Below are 26,946 nucleotides of genomic sequence, written 5' to 3'. Positions count from 1 at the left end.
ACTACAGAGGAGCTGATAGCGGCAGTTAAAAAATTAAAAATTAAAAAAGCGCCAGGCTCAGACGGAATCCCCAACGTGGCTGTCAAAGCTGCGGTTCAAGCGTACCCGGATATATTTAGGGCAACGCTGCAGAAATGCCTCGATGATGGATACTTTCCGGATACCTGGAAAAGACAAAGACTGGTACTGCTACCAAAACCAGGAAAACCTCCAGGGGATCCATCGTCGTACCGTCCCATCTGCCTTCTGGACACACTCGGGAAGCTGCTGGAAAAGATCATTCTCAACAGATAGATGAAGTGCACAGAACGTGAAGGTGAATACGGACTCTCTAAAATGCAGTTTGGGTTCCGGAAAAAAAGATCGACAATGGATGCTATCATGTCAGTAACCGAGACAGCCGGCAAAGCATTGAAGCAAAAAAGACGCGGAAATCGTTATTGTGCCGTAATCACGATCGATGTGAAAAACGCATTCAACAGTGCCAGTTGGGAAGCTATTGCGATAGCGCTACATAGGTTACTAGTCCCGGACTACGTATGTAAAATTCTGAAAAGCTACTTCCAGAACCGAGTCTTAGTTTATGATACAGTGACAGGGCAGAAATCGTATAAAATTACAGCGGGGGTTCCACAAGGCTCCATTCTGGGCCCAACACTGTGGAACGCGATGTACGATGGTGTGTTGTTGTTGAAGCTTCCCAGGGGCGTACAAATCACTGGTTTTGCTGATGATGCTTTATTGACGGTGATCGGAGAATCCCGAGAAGAAGTCGAAATGTTGGGTACAGAGGCAATCAAAACCGTTGAAGAATGGATGAACGACTCTAAACTGCAGATAGCACACCAGAAAACCGAGATGGTGTTTTTTTTTTTTTTTTTTTTTTATCTGTATTATAGTGATTTTCAACTCAATTTGGCTGGTTCGTCACTTTTACTTCCATTTTTGGAAGAATGTCGGGAGTGAGAATTGAACTCGTGACCTTTAGCGTGAGAGGCACGGATGTTACCACTACGCCAGATCGCCTCCACGAGATGGTGTTGGTCAGCAACTGCAAAGTTGTGGAGCAAGCGAAAATCACCGTTGGGGAACACAGTATCTGTTCCAAACGGAAACTGAAGTACCTGGGTGTTATCCTTGACGATCGACTCAATTTCAAGAGCCACGTGAGATATGCATGTGAGAAAGCAGCAAAGGTCGCAACAGGGATGGCTAGAATTATGCCGAACAACGCAGGGTCATGTAGTAGCAAGAGGCGCCTTCTGGCCAGCGTATCCACATCGATACTCCGTTACGGTGGTCCGGTCTGGGTGGCAGCGCTCGCAGTAAGACAAAATCGGACGCTGCTAAACAGAACGCTCAGAGTAATGGCGATGAGAGTATCGAGTGCATATCGAACGATATCTGCAGAAGCGGTATGCGTGATAGCGGGAATGATTCCCATCGACATTATCCTGGTTGAAGACAGCGTACGCTACGAGGAAAAAACAACGGACGTGCAAAATAACAGAGAACTGCGAAAAAGATCACGGCTAGAGTCAATATGGAAGTGGCAACAGGTGTGGAACAACACACCTAACGGTCGATGGACCCACCGACTAATTCCGAATATCACGAAGTGGATTGGGCGCAAGCATGGAGAAGTAAATTTCCACTTGACCCAATTTCTGTCTGGTCATGGATGTTTTAGGCGGTACTTGAACAGGTTCGGACACGCGAACTCACCATCCTGTCCTGAGTGTGGTCAAGTAGAAGAAACAGCGGAACACGTGGTCTTCGAATGTCCTCGATTTGTCCAGCAGAGAAGAGAGTTGATCGCTGCATGCGGACTCAATTTGAATGCCGATAACATCGTACACGAAATGTGTAAAAGCGAGAACTCGTGGAACGCAGTGAATTGTGTCATAGTCACAATAATGACGGAACTCCAACGAAAATGGAGCAGACCAAAGAATGAGCGTAGGAAACACAGAGCAATGAGTGCATAAGCACAGCCTCCTCCCGAAGTAATACCAAACGGTGGTTCCGGGAGAGAAACGGCATGAAGAAGGAGGTGGTTTTTGGTGAGTAGGAATCTCACACTATCCGGTCAACATGGCGACTGGGTGTCTATGCAAGATTTCCACCTTCTACAAAAAAAAAAAAAAAAAAAAAAGGTGGGGATCAACATAGGGTAGGAGCCTGCCTGTTGGTCTCAAATGTTCCTATCTCACGCCTCCACGAAGATCATATGACGACATTTTTAGATCGGGCGTGAACTGGAAACACACACCTGGTCTTGGCTCCGAGAACGGGTGTCGAAAGTGGCTAAGTGAGGGGGTGCGAGCGAGTCAGAGCGCTATATCTCTCCCGGGGAAGGCCTCCCGGGTCATGGAGGCCTTGCCAACCCGCTGTCTCTCGGGCAAAGGAGATACACCCAATAAAATGGAGCTACGATCACGAAGAATAATTAGAATGCGATCACCCGAGGAGGGTCCCCGAACTGGAGCTGGTCCTGGAACGGGCGTAAGAGCGAGCGGCCAGCGGCTGGAGGGCGATGTGCAAGAACGGGCCACCAGCCGGGTTCAACCCGAAGAGCTATCGCCACACGGAAACAGCAGCCATCGACATCACCCATGAAACGCTGCGCCTACGAGACGTGTTGCGACTGCCAGACGACAGTCGTCCACACTTGTGGGTACCACTAGGCGCCGGATCATGTGGACACACGAAATGAATGAATTCGTGATCCGCGCCTATTACATCTGCACTGCTTTGGAGACGGACATGAGCGGTCGCCCTCGAATACTAACAATGTTCGAGGAAGCGTATCCAGAGTTCGTCGGGAGGCTTGATCAGAACGCGATGAACGCGAGGCGTAGAGCGATAGTACGCAACAACATGCTCTCCCAAACGCAAATCGACGAGATCAAGCAGCAGGTGCAGAGAGAAATAAGCTCCAGGAACAACAGAGCAAGCGATGTGTCGAGACGAAGTTCAGTACGGCTGAGCAATTCATTCGCGAGTGGGGCACGCGAATCAGCACCAGTGGAGGCCACAGTACAACAACCCCCTGAGCCGGAAGACCCACAGCCAGATCAACAACTACTACGCGATCTGGTCTTCCACTACGACGAGGCGATCTCACAGTTCCGCGACACGGACCCTTTGTCGCGCCCCAGGATCCCGAAGTTGCAGCATTCCCGTAGGCTGACAAGTGCAGTAAAGCTCATGAACGAGCACGTTCTTCCGCTGCACTTGGTTGATGCTGAGAACATGGAGGAGCTGCAACTGAAAGTTTACTGTGCTGCTGTGGTGACCGCCAAAAGTTTAGGATACCGTATTAGGCCAAGAGGCAGACTGCTCCAACATCTCCGTGAAAGGCGTGAGCCTCCATGGCGAAGGAGATTGGAGCAACGGATCCTAAACAAGCGCGCCGCAATTGGAAGACTGATGGCATACAAAAGAGGCAGCAGATCGGCGAAATTATGTCGCCAAGTTGCTGTGATCGTGCGGCCTACTGAACTTCGCCAGCTGGGAGCTCACCAGCTGACGGAAAAACTCGACACACTGGTACAGCAATTGAGCGTCCTTACAAAACGGCTGAAACGTTACTCTGACTCTGCAAAGCGCCAGGAACAAAATCGGATGTTCAGAGATAACGAGAAAGCGTTCTACGACCACATTAGCGACGAGAAGCCCGACTACCGCGAAGGTTTGCCAGATATTAGCGATGTGACGAACTTCTGGGCTGGTATCTGGGAGACCCCAGTAGAACATCGCGACGGGCAAATGTGGTTAAGACGGGAGGAGGAGAGTTGTGGTGAAATTGGAGAGATGCCAGCTATCATCGTCGGAGAGAACGATGTCCGCGAAGCCTCGCGGTACCTGAGGAACTGGGCAGCACCGGGCCCCGATGGTGTCCAGAACTTTTGGCACAAGAAGCTGACCGTCGCACATCCAAAGATAGCTGAGTGCTTCAACAAGGTGCTACGTGACCCACACAACCTTCCTGAATTCGCCACCCGTGGCGTCACCTTCCTCCTCCCGAAAGACAGCAACACATTGAACCCATCAAAGTACAGACCGATAACGTGCCTATCGAGTCTGCACAAAATACTGAGCAGCATAATTACCGCCAAAGTTTCTGCTCACTGCGAACAGCATCACATCATCGCAGAAGAGCAGAAAGGATGCAGGAAAAATACGCATGGCTGCAAAGACCAGGCCATCATCGACGCAGCCATAGTCGGCCAGGCGGTATATAACCAGCGGAACCTAAGTATGGCCTACATCGATTACAGGAAGGCTTATGACTCCATACCTCACTCGTTTCTCGTCCGGGTATTGGAGCTCTACAAGATTGATCCCGTCGTCGTTAGGTTCCTGCAGCATGCGATGAGGCAGTGGAGCACGTCTCTGCACCTCAGTGATGGGGAAAATGTGTTGCAGTCTAGAACGCTGCAGATAAAGAGGGGGATATTCCAAGGCGACTCTTTCAGCCCGCTTTGGTTTTGTCTGGCACTGAACCCCCTCAGTAGGACGCTCAATAGAAACGGTCATGGCTATAAAATAAGGTATGGCGACGGCGCCCACGAAGAAGTGACCCATACCTTCTACATGGATGATCTCAAGGTCTACGCTGATTCACGTCAGCGTCTAGGTGTAGCTATCCGGGTTGTCAAAAACATAAGCAGGGACATCTGCATGGAGTTCGGCCTCGACAAGTGTCGCTGTGTCCACCTGCTGAAAGGACAACTTACCGAATCCGGAGGCTACGAGGTCTATGACGGCGAGTTTATAAGAGACATGGTTCGTGGCGAATCCTATAAATATCTTGGATTCCGACAGCTCACCGGGATTCGCCACTCCGACATCAAGACGGAGCTGCGAGACAAGTTCTTGAGTCGAGTGAACTGTGTCCTGAGGACTTTCCTCAACGCGGGGAACAAGGTACGCGCGATCAACACATTCGCGGTTCCCCTGCTGACCTTCAGTTTTGGTGTAGTCAAATGGAGCAAAACTGATCTAGAGGACCTTGAGAGGAGGATGAGGAAAGCATTCAAAGAGGCCGGAATGCACCATCCTCAATCGGCACTGGAGAGAGTTTCACTGCCACGCAAAGAAGGGGGACTTGGAATAGTCGACATATCTGCACTGTGTGATGCCCAGGTACGACAACTGTGCGAGTACTTCGCAGAACGCGCCAATCAAAACGCGCTATACCGGGCTGTCTGCGCCGCCGACAGAGGATACAGCGCCCTGCACTTGGCGCAAGCGGAGTACCAACTCAACTGCAATCTGCAGACAGTGGAGGAGAAGATTGCAGCTTGGAAGCAGAAGGCAGTGCATGGTGCCCACCCCCATCAACTGGACCGGCCACACGTCGACAAGGCCGCATCTAATCTGTGGCTAACGCGTGGTGAACTCTCTTCAGTAGTAGAAGCCGACAAGATAGCCGTCCAGGACAGGATAATGCCGACGAGAAACAGCAGGCGGTACGTCTGGCATCAAGACGTTGATGACATTTGCCGGATGTGCCATCAACCAGGTGAAAACATAGAGCACATTATGGGAGGCTGTCCCGTTTTGGCCAACGCAGCCTACACCGAGCGCCACAACAACGTGGCCCGTATTGTTCATCGACAACTGACGCTCCAATGTGCTCTACTGGAAGACAACGTACCAAACTACCGGTACCTGCCTGCACCTGTCCTGGAAAATGACCGTTTCAAGCTGTACTGGGATCGCACTGTTCTGACCGACCTCTCGATCCACCACAACCGCCCAGATATAATGGTTTACGACAAGAGCGACCGCAAAGTCACCATCATCTATGTCGCTATTCCAAAAGTCGGTCATCCTTAGCACCTGCGCGATTGTCCGACAATTTCTCGGTCAGGACTGAAACAGCACGAGCATGCAGATACGTGCATTCCGCAGAGCCTAGTCCCCATTTGGCATTCAGAAGCCCGGGGGCAGGTGAAAATTCTGGCTAGGTTCGCCTAGTTAAGAAGTGAGATAAGTCTGCCAAAAAAAAATTCAGGATTTCTCTTCCCAACGGAGCGCCGATTAGGCAGTGCCCTCCAACATAACGCGCACTCCGTCACAGCAACTCTTCTTGGGTACCCACCGATTTGATGATGCTCTCCTAGGCTCTCGCTCCGCCGAAACGACCCTCGCAATGTTCCTCTCTCAATCCACCAACAGGCATTGCCAGCATTTTCTTGACTCTGCTCTCCAGAATCCCCTTCCCGTCGAGACGTGTACCGATTAGGAATTGCCCTCCAGCTTGACGCGCAACCCGTCACAGTCACCCTCGCGGGGTTTCTCACCTGTCGAGACGTGAACCGATTAGGAAGCGTCCTCAAACTTGACGCGCGCCCCGTCACAGCCACCCTCGCAGGATTTCTCTTCCCAACGGAGCGCCGATTAGGCAGTGCCCTCCAACATAACGCGCACTCCGTCACAACGACTCTCGTGGGGTACTACACTTTGCAACAGCCCTCGCATTTGTTCCTCTTCTATGGTCAGGGGTTATTACTACGCTGGTCGGCCCTCCACTTCCGCTGTAGCTCGGACATGATGTGTATGATTACACTGTTCACAGCGTTCCAGGTGCCCTCGTCGCGACACATTTTCTCCATTATGTTCCCGGCATGAAGGGCAGGCAGCCCCTCGCGTCTTGCGGTGAACAATTTCTCGGTCAGGACTGAAACAGCACGAGCATGCAGATACGTGCATTCCGCAGAGCCTAGTCCCCCTTTGGCATTCAGAAGCCCGGGGGCAGGTGAAAATTCTGGCTAGGTTCGCCTAGTTAAGAAGTGAGATAAGTCTAAAAAAAAACATACAAACATACAAACATACAAACATACAAACATACAAACATACAAACATACAAACATACAAACATACAAACATACAAACATACAAACATACAAACATACAAACATACAAACATACAAACATACAAACATACAAACATACAAACATACAAACATACAAACATACAAACATACAAACATACAAACATACAAACATACAAACATACAAACATACAAACATACAAACATACAAACATACAAACATACAAACATACAAACATACAAACATACAAACATACAAACATACAAACATACAAACATACAAACATACAAACATACAAACATACAAACATACAAACATACAAACATACAAACATGAGCCGTGGAGTTGCCGGCCTAGAATAGCACTTCGGGTCTTGGTCCCTGTCCCTGTCGTATGAGGCGACTTATCGGGTGACAACGCGAGTAAGGGCGCGGTAAAGCCTATTGGAGATTGCACGGGGAAAATACCGTGTACAGGAGCAACGCAAGGAGTGCCAAGCACATCAGGATCGACGCCAGTAAGATCCTGATTACGACATACTGGTTACGACATGGAAAATGGACACGTTACGGAAACGATTTCAACACGACGCTGAAGGCTGACAGTCGTACTATCCTGTTCCCTGAGTAAGGAAGAGTGACACCTTCCTGAAACGGCGTGTGGGCTAATAGTGCGATTGCCCCCGTCCCGGTAATAACTTGGCAAGTCTTCGGGTACGTTCGATGCTCGTCTAGGCTCAGGCACTAGGTACTAGGCGTCAGATGTCACATTCCTGACTTGCGCTGATCTGGCTCTGAACACGGTCCCCATGAAGGACCGTGTCAACCCCTGCATGGCCTCACTGCTTGCATAGATAACCATGGGATCACTGATAGCGACTATGTACAACGAGCGGAGATAGCGGCCCGAAGTTGGGACCCAACAGACATGAATACCTTTGAACAATTCAACAGACGAAACGACGGGAATGAAGACACACCAACAGGAGAGGCGAGCGTGTTCGCAAGGAGCGGTAAGCTCCAGAGATCAACAATTCGCAACCAGACAGCCATAGCGAATCCTACAGGACACCAACAGGATCCACAACAAGGAGAGACTAGCCTGATACAAGTGCTAACGCATAAAGCCAACACCACCACTTCTTTAGAAGGGCTGCAGGTCGGGAGGTCAAGCTTGATGGAGGTCAAGAAAAAAGTGAACGAGCTCTACGAGTTCATTAAGGACAAAAACAATGTCCATACTAAAATCAAACATTTAGTCACAAGCATCAAATCGGCCGTTACGGCTGCTGACCGTGAACAGAAGGAGATGATCACGCGAGCAGAGGTTGTCGAAAAAGCACTCGCTGAAGCAAGGGTGAAGATGTCCGTCGAGATACAGGAGACGCCGAAGACGCCACGAAATCCACGATCGGACAAAAGGAAGAGGGATACCCCAGGGGATGAAGAAGACCTGAAGAAGGTTAAAAATGATAACCTGGGAAACAAAAAGGAAGGTGAAGGCAGTGGATGGCGCACTGTCGAAAAACAGACGGAGAAACGAAAGAAGAAAGAAGAAAAGAAGAAAGGGGTGCAGGAGACAAAAAAACCTAGGCCCCGACGCGAGCGTAGTAAGGGAGAGGCCCTGATCGTCGAGGTGAAGGAAGGAGTGACTTATGCATCACTCCTACGGAAAGTGAGGGACGATCCGGAGTTGCAAGAACTGGGAGAGAAGGTGGTGAAAACCAGGCGTACCCAGAAAGGAGAGATGCTCTTCGAGCTCAAGAGGGATCCGGCGGTCAAAAGTTCAGCCTTCAAGGAACTGGTTGCGAAGTCGCTCGGTGAGGAAGTGAAGGTGAGGGCTCTTTCCCAGGAATCAGTGGTCTAATGCAGAAATCTGAACGAAATCACGACAGACGAGGAGCTAAGGCGCGAGTTGATAGAACAGTGTAAGCTGGACAATACACCAATGACGATCCGTATGAGGAAGGCGTATGGTGGTACGCAGACGGCGTCGATACGGCTCTCAACAGTCGCAGCCAATAAGATGGTAGAAACGACCAAAATAAAAGTTGGCTGGTCGGTTTGCTCGCTGAAGATGGTGCCCCGGGTGACCAAGCGGATGGAGCGATGCTTCCAGTGCATGGGCTTTGGACATCAGGCAAGAAGCTGCACAGGCCCCGACAGGTCTGAACTGTGCAGGAGATGCGGTGAGAAAGGGCACGTTGCGAGAGACTGCACGAAGCAACCGAAATGCCTGCTCTGCAAACCAGAGAATGGCAGCGACCATGCGACAGGAAGCTTCAAGTGTCCCTCGTATAAGAAGGCGTTAGCAGAATCGCAGCAACGGAGATAATTCAGATCAATCTGAACCATTGCAACACAGCTCAGCAACTGTTGTGGCAGTCGACAACAGAGACAAAATGCGACGTTGCAATCATAGCGGAGCCGTACCGAGTACCCCGTGATAACGGCAGCTGGGCGACGGATAGTTTAGGGATTGCTGCAATACAGGTGATGGGCAGATATCCTATCCAGGAAGTGGTTGGAGGTTCACATGAAGGTTTCGTAATCGCCAAAATTAATGGAATCTTCATGTGTAGTTGCTACGCACCCCCGAGATGGACAACTGATCAATTCCACCAGATGCTAGACGCAATGACCGAGGAACTAATTGGTAGAACACCGATCGTCATTGGAGGCGACTTCAACGCCTGGGCGGTGGAGTGGGGAAGTAGATGCACCAACATCAGAGGGTACAGTCTACTGGAAGCTCTAGCAAAGCTGGAAGTAACGTTACTGAACGAAGGTACCACCAGCACTTTCCGGAAAGATGGGCGCGAATCCATCATCGACGTTACTTTTTGCAGTCCGTCGCTGTTGGCGAGTACGGAGTGGAAAGTGTGCGAGTCGTATACGCACAGTGATCACCAGGCGATCCGGTACAGAATCGGTCAACGAAACCACGTGCGAGTTCGGAGGACAACAAGCTGTGAGCGGAAGTGGAAGACGAATGCTTTCGACAAGGACCTTTTTTTTCGAAGCACTTCATCTAGATAGCGGAGTTTCAGATTGGAACGCAGAAAAGTTGACTGATCTACTGGTGAGAGCATGCGACACTACCATGCCGAGGAAAGTTGCACCAAAAAATGGAAGACGCCCAGCTTACTGGTGGAACGACTCTCTCCGCAACCTTCGCGCTAGCTGTCTTCGAGCCAGAAGACGCGCTCAGAGAGCACGAAACAGTGCTGATAGAGAGGAACGTAATACGGTGTACCGAGCAGCTAGAGCCGCCTTGAAACGGGAAATTACAATGAGCAAAGCGAACTGTTTTAAGGAGCTGTGCCGAGAGGCAGATGCCAACCCATGGGGCAACGCGTATCGAGTCGTGATGGCGAAGATCAGAGGACCTGTGACGCCCGTCGAATCGTGTCCCGAGAAGCTGAAGGTCATTGTGGAGGGTTTATTTCCGATGCATGATCCTACGATATGGCCACCGACACCGTACGCCGAAATAGCTACCGAACGTTCTCAAGTTTCCAATGAAGAACTGGTAGCAGTGGCGAAGAGACTGCAGGTAAAGAAAGCGCCCGGCCCCGACGGAATCCCCAACGCGGCCTTGAAAACGGCGATTCAGGCGTTCCTGGACATCTTCAGGATAGTGCTACAGAAATGCCTGGATGATGGTCACTTTCCTAAGAAATGGAAGATCCAAAAGTTAGTGTTGCTGCCAAAACCAGGAAAGCCCCCGGGGGTACCAACATCCTATAGGCCTATATGCCTGCTGGATACGCTCGGGAAACTCTTGGAAAGGATTATCCTCAACAGACTGACGAAATGTACGGAGAGTGACCATGGTCTGTCAAAGATGCAGTTTGGATTCCGGAAAGGCAGGTCCACCGTTGATGCTATCCGGACAGTGGTTGAAAAAGCAGAGAAGGCATCACAGCAAAAGCGGAGGGACGACCGACATTGTGCTATAGTAACGATCGACGTGAGGAATGCTTTCAACAGCGCTAGCTGGGAAGCCATTGCCGAGTCCCTACACCGTATGAAGGTTCCTGGGTACCTGTGCAGAATTCTAGGAAGCTACTTCCAGAACCGCGTCCTAGTCTACGAGACGAGCACGGGGCAGACAACGTTGAATATAACGGCCGGAGTACCACAAGGCTCTATCCTGGGCCCAACGCTCTGGAACGTAATGTATAACGGTGTACTGAATCTGAAGCTTCCCAAAGGCGTGGAGATCGTGGGCTTCGCGGATGATATCGCTCTCACAGTGGCAGGCGAGACACTCGAAGAGGTGAAGATGCTTGCAATCGAGTCCATCGTCTCAGTAGAGAACTGGATGCAGCGAAACTGCAGATTGCTCATAATAAAACGGAAGTATTGTTGGTGAGTAACTGCAAAGCCGTGCAGCGAGCGGAAATTACAGTCGGGGAATACGTGATACCTTCTAAGCGTAGGTTGAAATATTTGGGAGTTATGATCGACGACCGGCTGAATTTCAACAACCACGTCGACTACGTCTGCGAGAAAGCAGAGAAGTCCATTAGCGCGATAGCGAGAATAATGCCGAATAACGCAGGACCTTGCAGTAGCAAAAGGCGTCTCCTGGCTGCTGTATCCTCGTCCATACTGCGGTACGGAGCACCAGCCTGGTCGGCGGCTCTCGAAACCCACCGGAATCGTAGAAAACTGGACCGTACGTTTCGGCTCATGGCGATGCGAGTTGCGAGCGCGTATAGGACGATCTCGTTGGAGGCAGTCTGCGTTATCGCCGGCATGATCCCTATTGGCATCACTCTGGCGGAAGACAGAGAGTGCTACAGACGAAAGGAAATCAGGGGTATCCGGAAAACAGCGAGAGTAGAATCACTCTTGAAGTGGCAGCAGGAATGGGACACGGCGGAGAAAGGCAGGTGGACGTATGGGCTCATACCGGTACTATCGACCTGGCTGAACAGGACGCACGGGGAGGTGAATTTTCATCTGACACAGTTCCTGTCTGGACATGGCTGCTTCAGGCAATATTTGCACCGGTTCGGGCACGCAACGTCGCCACTCTGTCCGGAGTGTGAAGATGTGGAGGAAACACCAGAACACGTGGTATTTGTGTGTCCCAGGTTCACCGCAAGACGCGAGGGGCTGCCTGCCCTTCATGCCGGGAACATAGTAGAGAAAATGTGTCGCGATGAGGGCACCTGGAACGCTGTGAACAGTGTAATCATACACATCATGTCCGAGCTACAGCGGAAGTGGAGGGCCGACCAGCGTAGTAATAACCCCTGACCATAGAAGAGGAACAAATGCGAGGGCTGTTGCAAAGTGTAGTACCCCACGAGAGTCGTTGTGACGGAGTGCGCGTTATGTTGGAGGGCACTGCCTAATCGGCGCTCCGTTGGGAAGAGAAATCCTGCGAGGGTGGCTGTGACGGGGCGCGCGTCAAGTTGGAGGGCGCTTCCTAATCGGTTCACGTCTCGACAGGTGAGAAACCCCGCGAGGGTGACTGTGACGGATTGCGCGTCAAGCTGGAGGGCAATTCCTAATCGGTACACGTCTCGACGGGTAAGCGGAATCTGGAGAGCAGGGTCAAGAAAATGCTGGCAATGCCTGTTGGTGGATTGAGAGAGGAACATTGCGAGGATCGTTTCGGCGGAGCGAGAGCCTAGGAGAGCATCATCAAATCGGCGGGTACCCCACGAGAGTTGCTGTGACGGAGTGCGCGTTATGTTGGAGGGCACTGCCTAATCGGCGCTCCGTTGGGAAGAGAAATCCTGCGAGGGTGGCTGTGACGGGGCGCGCGTCAAGTTGGAGGGCGCTTCCTAATCGGTTCACGTCTCGACAGGTGAGAAACCCCGCGAGGGTGACTGTGACGGGTTGCGCGTCAAGTTGGAGGGCAATTCCTAATCGGTACACGTCTCGACGGGTAAAAGGAAGCCTGTGCAGCAGATGTGCGTGGCGGAGTACAACGGAAACGTAAATGAGATGTATAGAGAAAAAAACCAAGGATCAACGCTAGTTAGCGTTGAAAAATCGTGAAGTGCATGAGCACAGCCGCCCCCTGAAGTAGTCGCCTAGATGTGGTCCCGGGGGGAATGAGGCTACGAGTAGAGGGCTTGGTTTTTGTGGGTGCGATCCCCACTCGACGTCTGGGTTATCCCTTCCCAGATAAGGCTGGAAGAGCGTTCCTCACCTCTATAAAAAAAAACAAACATACAAACATACAAACATACAAACATACAAACATACAAACATACAAACATACAAACATACAAACATACAAACATACAAACATACAAACATACAAACATACAAACATACAAACATACAAACATACAAACATACAAACATACAAACATACAAACATACAAACATACAAACATACAAACATACAAACATACAAACATACAAACATACAAACATACAAACATACAAACATACAAACATACAAACATACAAATACTGCAGAAGCAGTATTCGTCATAGCGGGAATGATCCCCATCGACATCATCCTCGCTGAAGACAACGTACGCTATATGCAAAAAACAACGAACGCGCAGAGCAACAGAGAATTGCAGAAAAGAGCAAGATTAGATTCAATACGAAAGTGGCAACAGGTATGGAACAACACGTCTAACGGTCGATGGACACACCGACTAATTCCAAATATCACAAATTGGATTGGGCGAGAGCATGGAGAAGTAAATTTTTATTTGACGCAATTTCTGTCAGGTCATGGATGTTTTAGGCGGTACTTGAACAGGTTCGGACATGCGAACTCACCGTTCTGTCCTGAGTGTGGTCAAGTAGACGAAACAGCGGAACACGTGGTCTTCGAATGTCCTCGATTTGTCCAGCAGAGAAGAGAATTGATCGTTGCGTGTGGGCCCAATTTGAATGCCGATAACATCGTACACGAAATGTGTAAAAGCGAGAACTCGTGGAATGTAGTGAATAGTGTCATAGTCGCAATAATGACGGAACTCCAACGAAGATGGAGAGTAGACCAAAGAATGAGCGCAAGAAACACAGAGCAGTGAGTGCATAAGCACAGCCACCTCCCGAAGTAATACCAAACGGTGGTTCCGGGAGGGAAATGGCATGAAGAAGGAGGTGGTTTTTGGTGAGTAGGAATCTCACACTATCCAGTCAACACGGCGACTGGGTGTCTATGCAAGATTTCCACCTTCTACCAAAAAAAAAAAACAACATACAAACATACACACATGGTGCCCCGGGTGACCAAGCGGATGGAGCGATGCTTCCAGTGCATGGGCTTTGGACATCAGGCAAGAAGCTGCACAGGCCCCGACAGGTCTGAACTGTGCAGGAGATGCGGTGAGAAAGGGCACGTTGCGAGAGACTGCACGAAGCAACCGAAATGCCTGCTCTGCAAACCAGAGAACGGCAGCGACCATGCGACAGGAAGCTTCAAGTGTCCCTCGTATAAGAAGGCGTTAGCAGAATCGCAGTAACGGAGATAATTCAGATCAATCTGAACCATTGCAACACAGCTCAGCAACTGTTGTGGCAGTCGACAACAGAGACAAAATGCGACGTTGCAATCATAGCGGAGCCGTACCGAGTACCCCGTGATAACGGCAGCTGGGCGACGGATAGTTTAGGGATTGCTGCAATACAGGTGATGGGCAGATATCCTATCCAGGAAGTGGTTGGAGGTTCACATGAAGGTTTCGTAATCGCCAAAATTAATGGAATCTTCATGTGTAGTTGCTACGCACCCCCGAGATGGACAACTGATCAATTCCACCAGATGCTAGACGCAATGATCGAGGAACTAATTGGTAGAACACCGATCGTCATTGGAGGCGACTTCAACGCCTGGCCGGTGGAGTGGGGAAGTAGATGCACCAACATCAGAGGGTATAGTCTACTGGAAGCTCTAGCAAAGCTGGAAGTAACGTTACTGAACGAAGGTACCACCAGCACTTTCCGGAAAGATGGGCGCGAATCCATCATCGACGTTACTTTTTGCAGTCCGTCGCTGTTGGCGAGTACGGAGTGGAAAGTGTGCGAGTCGTATACGCACAGTGATCACCAGGCGATCCGGTACAGAATCGGTCAACGAAACCACGTGCTAGTTCGGAGGACAACAAGCTGTGAGCGGAAATGGAAGACGAATGCTTTCGACAAGGACCTTTTCGTCGAAGCACTTCGTCTAGATAGCGGAGTTTCAGATTGGAACGCAGAAAAGTTGACAGATCTACTGGTGAGAGCATGCGACACTACCATGCCGAGGAAAGTTGCACCAAAAAATGGAAGACGCCCAGCTTACTGGTGGAACGACTCTCTCCGCAACCTTCGCGCTAGCTGTCTTCGAGCCAGAAGACGCGTTCAGAGAGCACGAAACAGTGCTGATAGAGAGGAACGTAATACGGTGTACCGAGCAGCTAGAGCCGCCTTGAAACGGGAAATTACAATGAGCAAAGCGAACTGTTTTAAGGAGCTGTGCCGAGAGGCAGATGCCAACCCATGGGGCAACGCGTATCGAGTCGTGATGGCGAAGATCAGAGGACCTGTGACGCCCGTCGAATCGTGTCCCGAGAAGCTGAAGGTCATAGTGGAGGGTTTATTTCCGATGCATGATCCTACGATATGGCCACCGACACAGTACGCCGAAATAGCTACCGAACGTTCTCAAGTTTCCAATGAAGAACTGGTAGCAGTGGCGAAGAGACTGCAGGTAAAGAAAGCGCCCGGCCCCGACGGAATCCCCAACGCGGCCTTGAAAATGGCGATTCAGGCGTTCCCGGACATCTTCAGGATAGTGCTACAGAAATGCCTGGATGATGGTCACTTTCCTAAGAAATGGAAGATCCAAAAGTTAGTGTTGCTGCCAAAACCAGGAAAGCCCCCGGGGGTACCAACATCCTATAGGCCTATATGCCTGCTGGATACGCTCGGGAAACTCTTGGAAAGGATTATCCTCAACAGACTGACGAAATGTACGGAGAGTGACCATGGTCTGTCAAAGATGCAGTTTGGATTCCGGAATGGCAGGTCCACCGTTGATGCTATCCGGACAGTGGTTGAAAAAGCAGAGAAGGCATCACAGCAAAAGCGGAGGGGCGACCGACATTGTGCTATAGTAACGATCGACGTGAGGAATGCTTTCAACAGCGCTAGCTGGGAAGCCATCGCCGAGTCCCTACACCGTATGAAGGTTCCTGGGTACCTGTGCAGAATTCTAGGAAGCTACTTTCAGAACCGCGTCCTAGTCTACGAGACGAGCATGGGGCGGACAACGTTGAATATAACGGCCGGCGTACCACAAGGCTCTATCCTGGGCCCAACGCTCTGGATCGTAATGTATAACGGTGTACTGAATCTGAAGCTTCCCAAAGGCGTGGAGATCGTGGGCTTCGCGGATGATATCGCTCTCACAGTGGCAGGCGAGACACTCGAAGAGGTGAAGATGCTTGCAATCGAGTCCATCGTCTCAGTAGAGAACTGGATGCAAGCAGTGAAACTGCAGATTGCTCATAATAAAACGGAAGTATTGTTGGTGAGTAACTGCAAAGCCGTGCAGCGAGCGGAAATTTCAGTCGGGGAACACGTGATACCTTCTAAGCGTAGATTGAAATACTTGGGGGTTATGATCGACGACCGGCTGAATTTCAACAACCACGTCGACTACGTCTGCGAGAAAGCAGAGAAGTCCATTAGCGCGATAGCGAGAATAATGCCGAATAACGCAGGACCTTGCAGTAGCAAAAGACGTCTTCTGGCTGCTGTATCCTCGTCCATACTACGGTATAGAGCACCAGCCTGGTCTGCGGCTCTCGAAACCCATCGGAATCGTAGAAAACTGGACCGTACGTTTCGGCTCATGGCGATGCGAGTTGCGAGCGCGTATAAGACGATCTCGTTGGAGGCAGTCTGCGTTATCGCCGGCATGATCCCGATTGGCATCACTCTGGCGGAAGACGGAGAGTGCTACAGACGGAAGGAAATCAGAGGTATCCGGAAAACAGCGAGAGTAGAATCACTCTTGAAGTGGCAGCAGGAATGGGACTCGGCGGAGAAAGGTAGGTGGACGTATGGGCTCATACCGGTACTATCGACCTGGCTGATGAGGAAGCACGGGGAGGTGAATTTTCATCTGACACAGTTCCTGTCTGGACATGGCTGCTTCAGGCAATATTTGCACCGGTTCGGGCACGCAACGTCGCCACTCTGTCCGGAGTGTGAAGACGTGGAGGAAACACCAGAACACGTGGTATTCGAGTGTCCCAGGTTCACCGCAAGACGCGAGAGGCTGCCTGCCCTTCATGCCGGGAACATAGTGGAGGAAATGTGTCGCGAGGAGGGCACCTGGAACGCTGTGAACAGTGTAATCGTGCACATCATGTCCGAGCTACAGCGGAAGTGGAGGGTCGACCAGCGTGGTAATAACCCCCGACCGTAGAAGAGAAACAACTGCGAGGGCTGCTGCAACGGGCTGTACCCCACTAGAGTCGCTGTGACGGAGTGCGCGTTATGTTGGAGGGCACTGCCTAATCGGCGCTCCGTTGGGAGGAGAAATCCTGCGAGGGTGGCTGTGACGGGGCGCGCGTCAAGTTGGAGGGCGCTTCCTAATCGGTTCACGTCTCGACAGGTGAGAAACCCTGCGAGGGTGGCTGTGACGGGTTGCGCGTCAAGCTGGAGGGCAATTCCTAATCGGTACACGTCTCGACGGGTAAGCGGAATCTGGAGAGCAGGACAACAAAAGGCTGGCAATGCCTGTTGGTGGATTGGATGGAGGAACACTGCGAGGGTCGTCTAGACGGAGCGAGCGCCTAGGAGGGCGTCATCAGATCGGTGTGTACCCCACGAGAGCTGCTGTGACGGAGTACGCGTTATGTTGGAGGGCACTGCCTAATCGGCGCTCCGTTGGGAAGAGAAATCCTGCGAGGGTGGCTGTGACGGGGCGCGCGTCAAGTTGGAGGGCGCTTCCTAATCGGTTCACGTCTCGACAGTTGAGAAACCCCGCGAGGGTGACTGTGACGGGTTGCGCGTCAAGTTGGAGGGCAATTCCTAATCGGTACACGTCTCGACGGGTAAAAGGAATCCTTTGCAACGAATGTGCGCGGCGGAGTACAACGGATTCGTAAATGAGATATACAGAGAAAGAGGGAAGGATTAACGCTAGTTAGCGTTGAAAACTCGTGAAGTGTATGAGCACAGCCGCCCCCTGAAGTAGTCGCCTAGATGTGGTCCCGGGGGGAATGAGGCTACGAGTAGAGCGCTTGGTTTTTGTGGGTGCGATCCCCACTCGACGTCTGGGTTATCCCTTCTCAGATAAGGCTGGAAGAGCGTTCCTCACCTCTATAAAAAAAACATACAAAGAAATAAACATACAAACATACAAACTTACAAACACCTGCCGTGGAGCTGCCGGCCTAGAATAGCACTTCGGGTCTTGGTCCCTGTCCCTGTCGTAGAAGGCGACTAATCGGGTGTAGTAAGGGCGCGGTAAAGCCTATGGAGATTGCACGGGGGAAATACCGTGTACAGGAGCAACGTAGGGAGTGCCGAGCACATCAGGATTGACGCCAGTAAGATCCTGATTACGACATACTGGTACGACACGGAAAACGAACATGTTAAGGACGAGAATTACGTTCGACGCTAAAGGCTGACAATCGTGCTATCCTGTACCCTGAGTAAGGAAGGGTGACACTTTCCTGAAACGGCGTGTGGGCTAATAGAGCGGTTGCCCCCGTCCCGGTAATAACTCGGCAAGTCTTCGGGTACGTTCGATGCTCGTCTAGGCTCAGGCACTAAGTACTAGGCGTCAGATGTCACATTCCTGACTTGCGCTGATCTGGCTCTGAACACGGTCCCCATGAAGGACCGTGTCAACCCCCTGCATGGCCTCACTGCTTGCATAGATATTGCATGGGATCTCTGATAGCGACTATGTGCAACGAGCGGAGATAGCGGCCCGGAGTTGGGACCCAACAACAAAAATGAGTTTCCAAACAAATTCAACAGAAATCGAGAGCGAAATCGAAGAGGTAGGCATCTTTGCCAGAAGGGGACAGGTGATGAGATCTCCGCCGCTGAGCCAACCAGCAGCACAAAAACCCACAAGCGATAAATACATGGGAGAGCAGCCAAACCTGCAAAACGAGAAAACTAAGCTGGGTGAGGCTAAAAGGGACTCTACGAGTACATTAAGCCTCGCAGTAACGTTCACGCCGTCATAAGGACCTTGACAATTCTGGAGAGCAAAAGCTGAAAGGCGGAGAACGCACTGAAAGAGAATGTGCAGAGTAAGCCGATAGATGCGATCTCGATGAGTGACAGTACCCCGTTAACCGCGAAAAGGAAAAGACTAACTCCTGAAGAGAAAAGGGCAGCAAAGAAACAGAAAGATGGTAGCGAAGTGGTTAATGGTGAAAGCAGACAGAACAACAAAGAGATAAATGAGTGGAAAAAGATCGAAAGAAAGAAAAAAGAAGAGAAGAAGAAAGAAAAATTGAAGCCTAGGCTGGAGAAGCCAAAGCCGGATGCTCTGATTGTGGCTACAGCGGGCGCTGCAACATATGCTGAGATTTTGCGAAAAGTTAAAGAGGATCCGTCCCTGAAAAATCTCGGAGAAAACGTGGCCAAAGTAAGGCGAACTCAAAATGGACAATTGCTGTTCGAATTGAAGAAGGACCCAACGATTAGAAGCTCAACTTATAAAGAGCTTGTCGAGAAATCTTTGGGCGAAACAGCGAAAGTGAGAGCTCTGTCCCAAGAAACAGTTGTAGAATGTAGAAACCTGGATGAGATCACTACAGATACCGAATTGAGAGTAGTCCTGAATGAACAGTTTGAGCTGGGAGAAGTCGCCATATCAATCAGGCTTAGGAAAGCATTTGGAAATGCTCAAATAGCAACCTTAAGACTGCCAAGAACCGCAGCTAGCAAGTTATTGGAGGTTGGTAAGATGAAAGTCGGATGGACGGTGTGTTCCCTGAGAGTTATCCAGCAAGTATCAAGGTGTTTCAAGTGCATGGACTTTGGCCACCAAGCAAAGTACTGTAAAGGACCTGACAGATCGGATCCTGTATAAGATACGGCGACAAGGGGCATTTGGCAAAGAATTGTACTAAGCCCCCAAGGTGCATGCTCTGTACGACGGAGGAAGAAAAAGACCACGCCACAGGGGGATCGAGATGCCCGGTCTATAAAAGGGCGATGGCAGCAATAACCAAATGGAGGTAACTCAGATAAACCTGAATCACTGCGACACGGCGCAACAATTGCTATCGCAAGCCGCATCAGAAACCAAATGCGATGTGGCGATCATAGCAGAGCCGTATCAAGTGCCTCCAGATAACGGAAACTGGTTGACCGATAAAGCTAGAATGGCTGCACTATCGACGATGGGAAGATACCCCATCCAGGAAGTGGTATCCAATACATACGAAGGGTCCGTGATAGCCAAAATAAATGGAATCTTCGTATGTAGCTGCTATGCCTCCCCGAGATGGACAATAGAACAGTTCGATCTGATGCTATATAACCTAACAGAAGAGCTCATCGGACGGAGTCCCATAGTCATCGGTGGAGACTTCAACGCCTGGGCAGTGGAGTAGTGGAGCAGATTTACCAACGCGAGGGGTTTTAGTCTACTGGAAACTCTGGCGAAGCTGAATGTAAGACTGGTCAACGAAGGCTACACCAGCACTTTCCATAGAAACGGTCGAGAATCAATCATCGATGTTACCTTCTGCAGTCCGATGTTGGCAGTAAATTGGAGAGTATGTGATGATTACACTCACAGCGACCATCAAGCAATCCGCTTCACTGTGCGATGTCAGAGTTCATCTAAAACAAGAAGTATTAAAACAAAAGGTCGCAGGTGGAAGTCGAAGAAATTCGACAAGAATTTATTCATTGAAGCACTCCAAGAGGAGCGAACAGTCACCAGTCTTAGTGCCGGCGAACTAACAAATTTGGTAGTGAGAGCATGTGACGTTACCATGCCACGAAAACTAATACCGAAAGGCGAACGTCGCCCAGTTTATTGGTGGAACGAGACGATTAACTCCCTTCGGTCGAACTGTCTCCGAGCCAGGAGGTGGATGCAAAGGGCCAGAAATGATATCGACAGAGTAGAGCGCAGGGAAGAACTCAAAACAGCAAAAGCCGCCCTTAAGCATGAAATAAGGCGTAGTAAGATAAACTGCTTCAGAGAACTATGCCGCGATGCCGATGCGAACCCTTGGGGCAATGCATATAGGGTGGTGATGGCAAAGATTAAAGGTTCATCGACACTCAGTGAAAGCTGTCCGGTGCGGTTGAAGAATATCGTAGAAGGGCTCTTCCCGCAGCATGATCCGACGAGCTGGCCAGCAACACCATATAGTGAAAATGAAGAACACGTCGAGAGAGTGTCCACAGAAGAGCTGTTGGCGGCGGCAAAAGAACTCAAAGTGAATAAAGCACCTGGCCCCGACGGAATCCCAAATGTGGCCCTCAAAGCCGCGGTTGAAGCGTATCCAGACCTCTTCAGAGCAACGATGCAAAAGTGTCTGGATGGAGGATGCTTTCCAGATATTTGGAAGAAGCAGAAACTGGTACTGTTGCCGAAACCAGGAAAGCCGCCAGGGGAACCCTCTTCCTATAGGCCCATCTGTCTACTGGATACACTCGGAAAGCTGCTGGAGAAGATAATTCTGAACAGATTGACGAAGTGCACAGAAATTGACAACGGACTCTCGAAGACGCTGTTCGGGTTCCGGAAATATAAATCCACGGTGGATGCCATCCTGTTAGTTGTCGAAGCAGCCAGAAAAGCCTTAAAACAGAATAGACGTGGCAATCGATACTGCGCTATAATAACGATTGACGTGAAAAATGCTTTCAACAGCGCCAGTTGGGAAGCTATTGCCGAAGCACTGCACCGAATGAAGGTACCGAATTATGTGTGCCAGATCCTCGAAAGCTACTTTCAAAACAGGGTTCTGGCTTACGACACAGAGAAGGGACAGAAGGCATTGAATATAACAGCGGGTGTCCCTCAGGGCTCCATCTTGGGTCCAACGCTGTGGAACGGGATGTACGATGGTGTGCTGAGGATGAAGCTTCCTACAGGAGTGAAGATTACCGGCTTCGCCGATGATATTTCCCTGACGGTGACAGGCGAGACTCGAGAGGAAATCGAGATGCTGGCTACAGAGGCGATAAAGATAGTGGAAAATTGGATGAAAGAGGCTAAGTTGCAGATAGCACATCACAAAACCGAAATGGTGTTGGTCAGCAATCACAGAGTTGTAAAGCAAGCGAAGAACAATGTTGGGGCGCATACTATCGTCTCCAAACGTGAGCTGAAATAGCTTGGGGTGATTATCGACGACCGACTAAATTTCAAGAGTCATGTTAAATACGCATGCACGAAAGCGGCCAAAGTCATCGCGGCGCTAACTAGAGTTATGCAGAATAACGCGGGGCCTAGCAGTTGTAAGAGACGCCTCCTGGCCAGTGTAGCAACATCAATACTCCGATATGGCGGTCCAGTTTGGGCAGCAGTGCTTGAATGCCAACAAAATCGCAAGCTGCTGACTAGAACATACCGAATAATGGCGATGAGAGTAGCGAGCGCTTATAGAACTATATCTGCGGATGCGGTTTGTGTCATAGCCGGAATGATCCCGATCGATCTCACTCTGGCCGAAGACGACATGTGTTACAAACAGAGAACAGAACGCGTGCAGAGTAACAGAAAAGTGCGGGTAAGAGCAAGGGCTGGCTCCATGAGAAAGTGGCAGCAGGAGTGGAACAACACGCCTAACGGTAGATGGACCCACAGCTTGATCCCGAACATCACTACTTGGGTAGAAAGAAAACACGGAGAAGTCAGCTTCCACCTGACGCAATTCCTATTAGGTCATGGTTGTTTCAGACGGTACTTGTACAGATTCGGCCATGCAAGTTCGCCGCTTTGCCCAGAGTGTAACACAATAGAGGAGACAGCAGAACACGTGGTTTTCGACTGCCCCCGTTTTTCTATTGAAAGGGAAGAAATGTTCCTCGCTAGCAGATCAATCCTAAATACTCAGAACATTATCCAAAAGATGTGCGAAAGTGAAAGTACGTGGAATGCAGTGAATCGTGCAATAACAAAAATGTTGACGACGCTCCAACGAAGATGTAGGGACGAGTAAAGATTCAGCATAGCAAATCTAGAGAGATGAGTGCATGAGCACAGCCCCCTCCCGAAGTAATACCAAATGGTGGTTCCGGGGGGCCAGGCACGAAGTACAAGGAGGTGGTTTTAGTGAGTAAAAATCTCACACTACCCAGTCAACATGGCGACGGGGAGTCTATGAAGATCTCGAAAGTGTCGGGTGTCGAAAGTGGCTAAGTGAGGGGGTGCGAGCGAGTCAGAGTGCTATATCTCTCCCGGGGAAGGTCTCCCGGGTCATGGAGGTCTTGCCAACCCGCTGTCTCCCGGGCAAAGGAGATACACCCAGATAATGGAGCTAAGGTAAAGACGAATATTACAAATGCGATCACCCGAGGAGGGTCCCCGAACTGAAGATGGTCCTGGAACGGACGTAAGCCCAGATAATGGAGCTAAGGTCAAGACGAATATTACAAATGCGATCACCCGAGGAGGGTCCCCGAACTGAAGCTGGTCCTGGAACGGGCGTAAGAGCGAGCGGCCAGCGGCTGGAGGGCGATGTACAAGAGCGGGCCACCAGCCGGGTTTAACCCGAAGAGCTATCGCCACACGGAAACAGCAGCCATCGACATCACCAACGAAACGCTGCGCCTACGAGGCGTGTTTCGACTGTCAGACGACAGTCGTCCACACTTGTGGGTACTACTAGGCGACGGATCATGTGGACACACGAAATGAACGAATTCGTGCGCCTATTACATCTGCACTGCTTTGGAGACGGACATGAGCGGTCGCCCTCGAATACTCGCAATGTTCGAGGAAGCGTATCCAGAGTTCGTCGGGAGGCTTGACCAAAACGCGATGAACGTGAGGCGTAGAGCGATTGTACGCAACAATATGCTCTCCCAAACGCAAGTCGACGAGATCAAGCAGCAGGTGCAGAGAGAACTAAGCTCCAGAACAAGCAGAGCAAGCGATGTGTCGAGACGAAGTTCAGTACGGCTGAGCAATTCATTCGCGAGTGGGGCACGCGAATCAGCACCAGTGGAGGCCACAGTACAACAACCCCCTAAGCCGGAAGATCCACAGTCAGATAAACAACTACTACGCGATCTGGTCTTCCATTACGACGAGGCGATCTCACAGTTCCGCGACACGGACCCTTTGTCGCACCCCAGGATTCCGAAGTTGCAGCATTCCCGCAGGCTGACAAGTGCAGTAAAGCTCATGAACGAGCACGTTCTTCCGCTGCACTTGGTTGATGCTGAGAACATGGAGGAGCTGCAACTGAAAGTTTACTGTGCTGCTGTGGCGACCGCCAAAAGTTTAGGATACCGTATAAGGCCAAGAGGCGGACTGCTCCAACATCTCCGTGAAAGGCGTGAGCCTCCATGGCAAAGGAGATTGGAGCAACGGATCCTAAACAAGCGCGCCGTAATTGGAAGGCTGATGGCGTATAAAAGAGGCAGCAGATCGGCGAAATTATGTTGCCAAGTTGCTGTAATCGTGCGGCCTACTGAACTTCGCCAGCTGGGAGCTCACCAGCTGACGGAAAAACTCGACACACTAGTACAGCAATTGAGCGTCCTTACAAAACGGCTGAAACGTTACTCTGACTTTGCAAAGCGCCAGGAACAAAATCGGATGTTCAGAGATAACGAGAAAGCGTTCTACGACCACATTAGTGACGAGAAGCCCGACTACCGCGAAGGTTTGTCAGATATTTGCGATGTGACGAACTTCTGGGCTGGTATTTGGGAGACCCCAGTAGAACATTGCGACGGGCAAATGTGGTTAAGACGGGAGGAGGAAAGTTGTGGTGAAATTGGAGAGATGCCAGCTATCATCGTCGAAGAGAACGATGTCCGCGAAGCCTCGCGGTACCTGAGGAACTGGGCAGCACCGGGCCCCGATGGTGTTCAGAACTTTTGGCACAAGAAGCTGACCGTCGCACATCTAAAGATAGCTGAGTGCTTCAACAAGGTGCTACGTGACCCAAACAACCTTCCTGAATTCGCCACCCGTGGTGTCACCTTCCTCCTCCCGAAAGACAGCAACACATTGAACCCATCAAAGTACAGACCGATAACGTGCCTATCGAGTCTGATATTAAGCAGTATCATTACCGCCAAAGTTTCTGCTCACTGCGAACAACATCACATCATCGCAGAAGAGCAGAAAGGATGCAGGAAAAATACGCATGGCTGCAAAGACCAGGCCATCATCGACGCAGCCATAGTCGGCCAGGCGGTATATAACCAGCGGAACCTAAGCATGGCCTATATCGATTGCAGGAAGGCTTATGACTTCATACCTCACTCGTTTCTCGTCCGGGTATTGGAGCTCTACAAAATTGATCCCGTCATCGTTAGATTCCTGCAGCATGCGATGAGGCAGTGGAGCACGTCTCTGCACCTTAGTGATGGGGAAAATGTGTTGCAGTCTAGAACGCTGCAGATAAAGAGGGGGATATTCCAAGGCGACTCTTTCAGCCCGCTTTGGTTTTGTCTGGCACTGAACCCCCTCTGTAGGACGCTCAATAGAAACGGTCATGGCTATAAAATAATGTATGGCGACGGCGCCCGCGAAGAAGTGACCCATACCTTCTACATGGATGATCTCAAGGTCTACGCTGATTCACGTCAGCGTCTAGGTGTAGCTATCCGGGTTGTCGAAGACATAAGCAGGGACACCTGCATGGAGTTCGGCCTCGACAAGTGCCGCTGTGTCCATCTGCTGAAACGGCAGCTTACCGAATCCGGAGGTTACGAGGTCTATGACGGCGAGTTTATAAGAGACATGGTTCGTGGCGAATCCTATAAATATCTTGGATTCCGACAGCTAACCGGGATTCGCCACTCCGACATCAAGACGGAGCTGCGAGACAAGTTCTTGAGTCGAGTGAACTGTGTCCTGAGGACTTTCCTCAACGCGGGGAACAAGGTACGCGCGATCAACACATTCGCGGTTCCCCTGCTGACCTTCAGTTTTGGTGTAGTCAAATGGAGCAAAACTGACCTAGAGGACCTTGAGAGGAGGATGAGGAAAGCATTTAAAGAGGCCGGAATGCACCATCCTCAATCGGCACTGGAGAGAGTTTCACTGCCACGCAAAGAAGGGGGACTTGGAATAGTCGACATATCTGCACTGTGTGTTGCCCAGGTACAACAACTGCGCGAGTACTTCGCAGAACGCACCAACCAAAGCGCGCTATACCGGGCTGTCTGCGCTGCCGACAGAGGATACAGCGCTCTGCACTTGGCGCAAGCGGAGTACCAACTAAACTGCAATCTGCAGACAGTGGAGGAGAAGATTGCAGCTTGGAAGCAGAAGGCAGTGCATGGTGCCCACCCCCATCAACTGGACCGGCCACACGTCGACAAGGCCGCATCTAATCTGTGGCTAACGCGTGGTGAACTCTCTTCAGTAGTAGAAGCCGACATGATAGCCATCCAGGACAGGATAATGCCGACGAGAAACTGCAGGCGGTACGTCTGGCATCAAGACGTTGATGACATTTGCCGGATGTGCCATCAACGAGTGGGATTTGACACTAAAGGCTGACAGTCGTGCCATCCTGCTCCCTCAGTAAGGAAGGGTGAAACCTTCCTGAAATAACGTGTGGGTCAATGGCGCGATTGCCCCCGTCCCGATAAAATCCTTGGTAGGCCTTCGGGTACGTTCGATGCTCGTCTAGGCTCAGGCACTAGGTACTAGGCATCAGATGTCACATTCCTGACTTGCGCTGATCTGGCTCTGAACACGGTCCCCATGAAGGACCGTGTCAACCCTTTGCATGGCCTCACTGCTTGCATAGATGACCATGGGATCACAAAAAAGCGACTATGTACAACGAGCGGAGATAGCGGCCCGAAGTGGGGACCCAACCAAAATCCTAACGAGTGGCAGAAAGTTGAGAAAAAAACAAAAGGAGAGAAAGCGAAAGCGAAGCCGAAACCCCGAAAAGAGAGGGAGAAACCAGATGCTCTGATTGTT

Source organism: Toxorhynchites rutilus, chromosome 2 (assembly GCF_029784135.1).
Source record: "Toxorhynchites rutilus septentrionalis strain SRP chromosome 2, ASM2978413v1, whole genome shotgun sequence".
Classification (NCBI taxonomy): domain Eukaryota; kingdom Metazoa; phylum Arthropoda; class Insecta; order Diptera; family Culicidae; genus Toxorhynchites; species Toxorhynchites rutilus.
The sequence above is the reverse complement of the archived record's forward strand: the minus strand, read 5'-3'. Positions refer to the sequence as shown.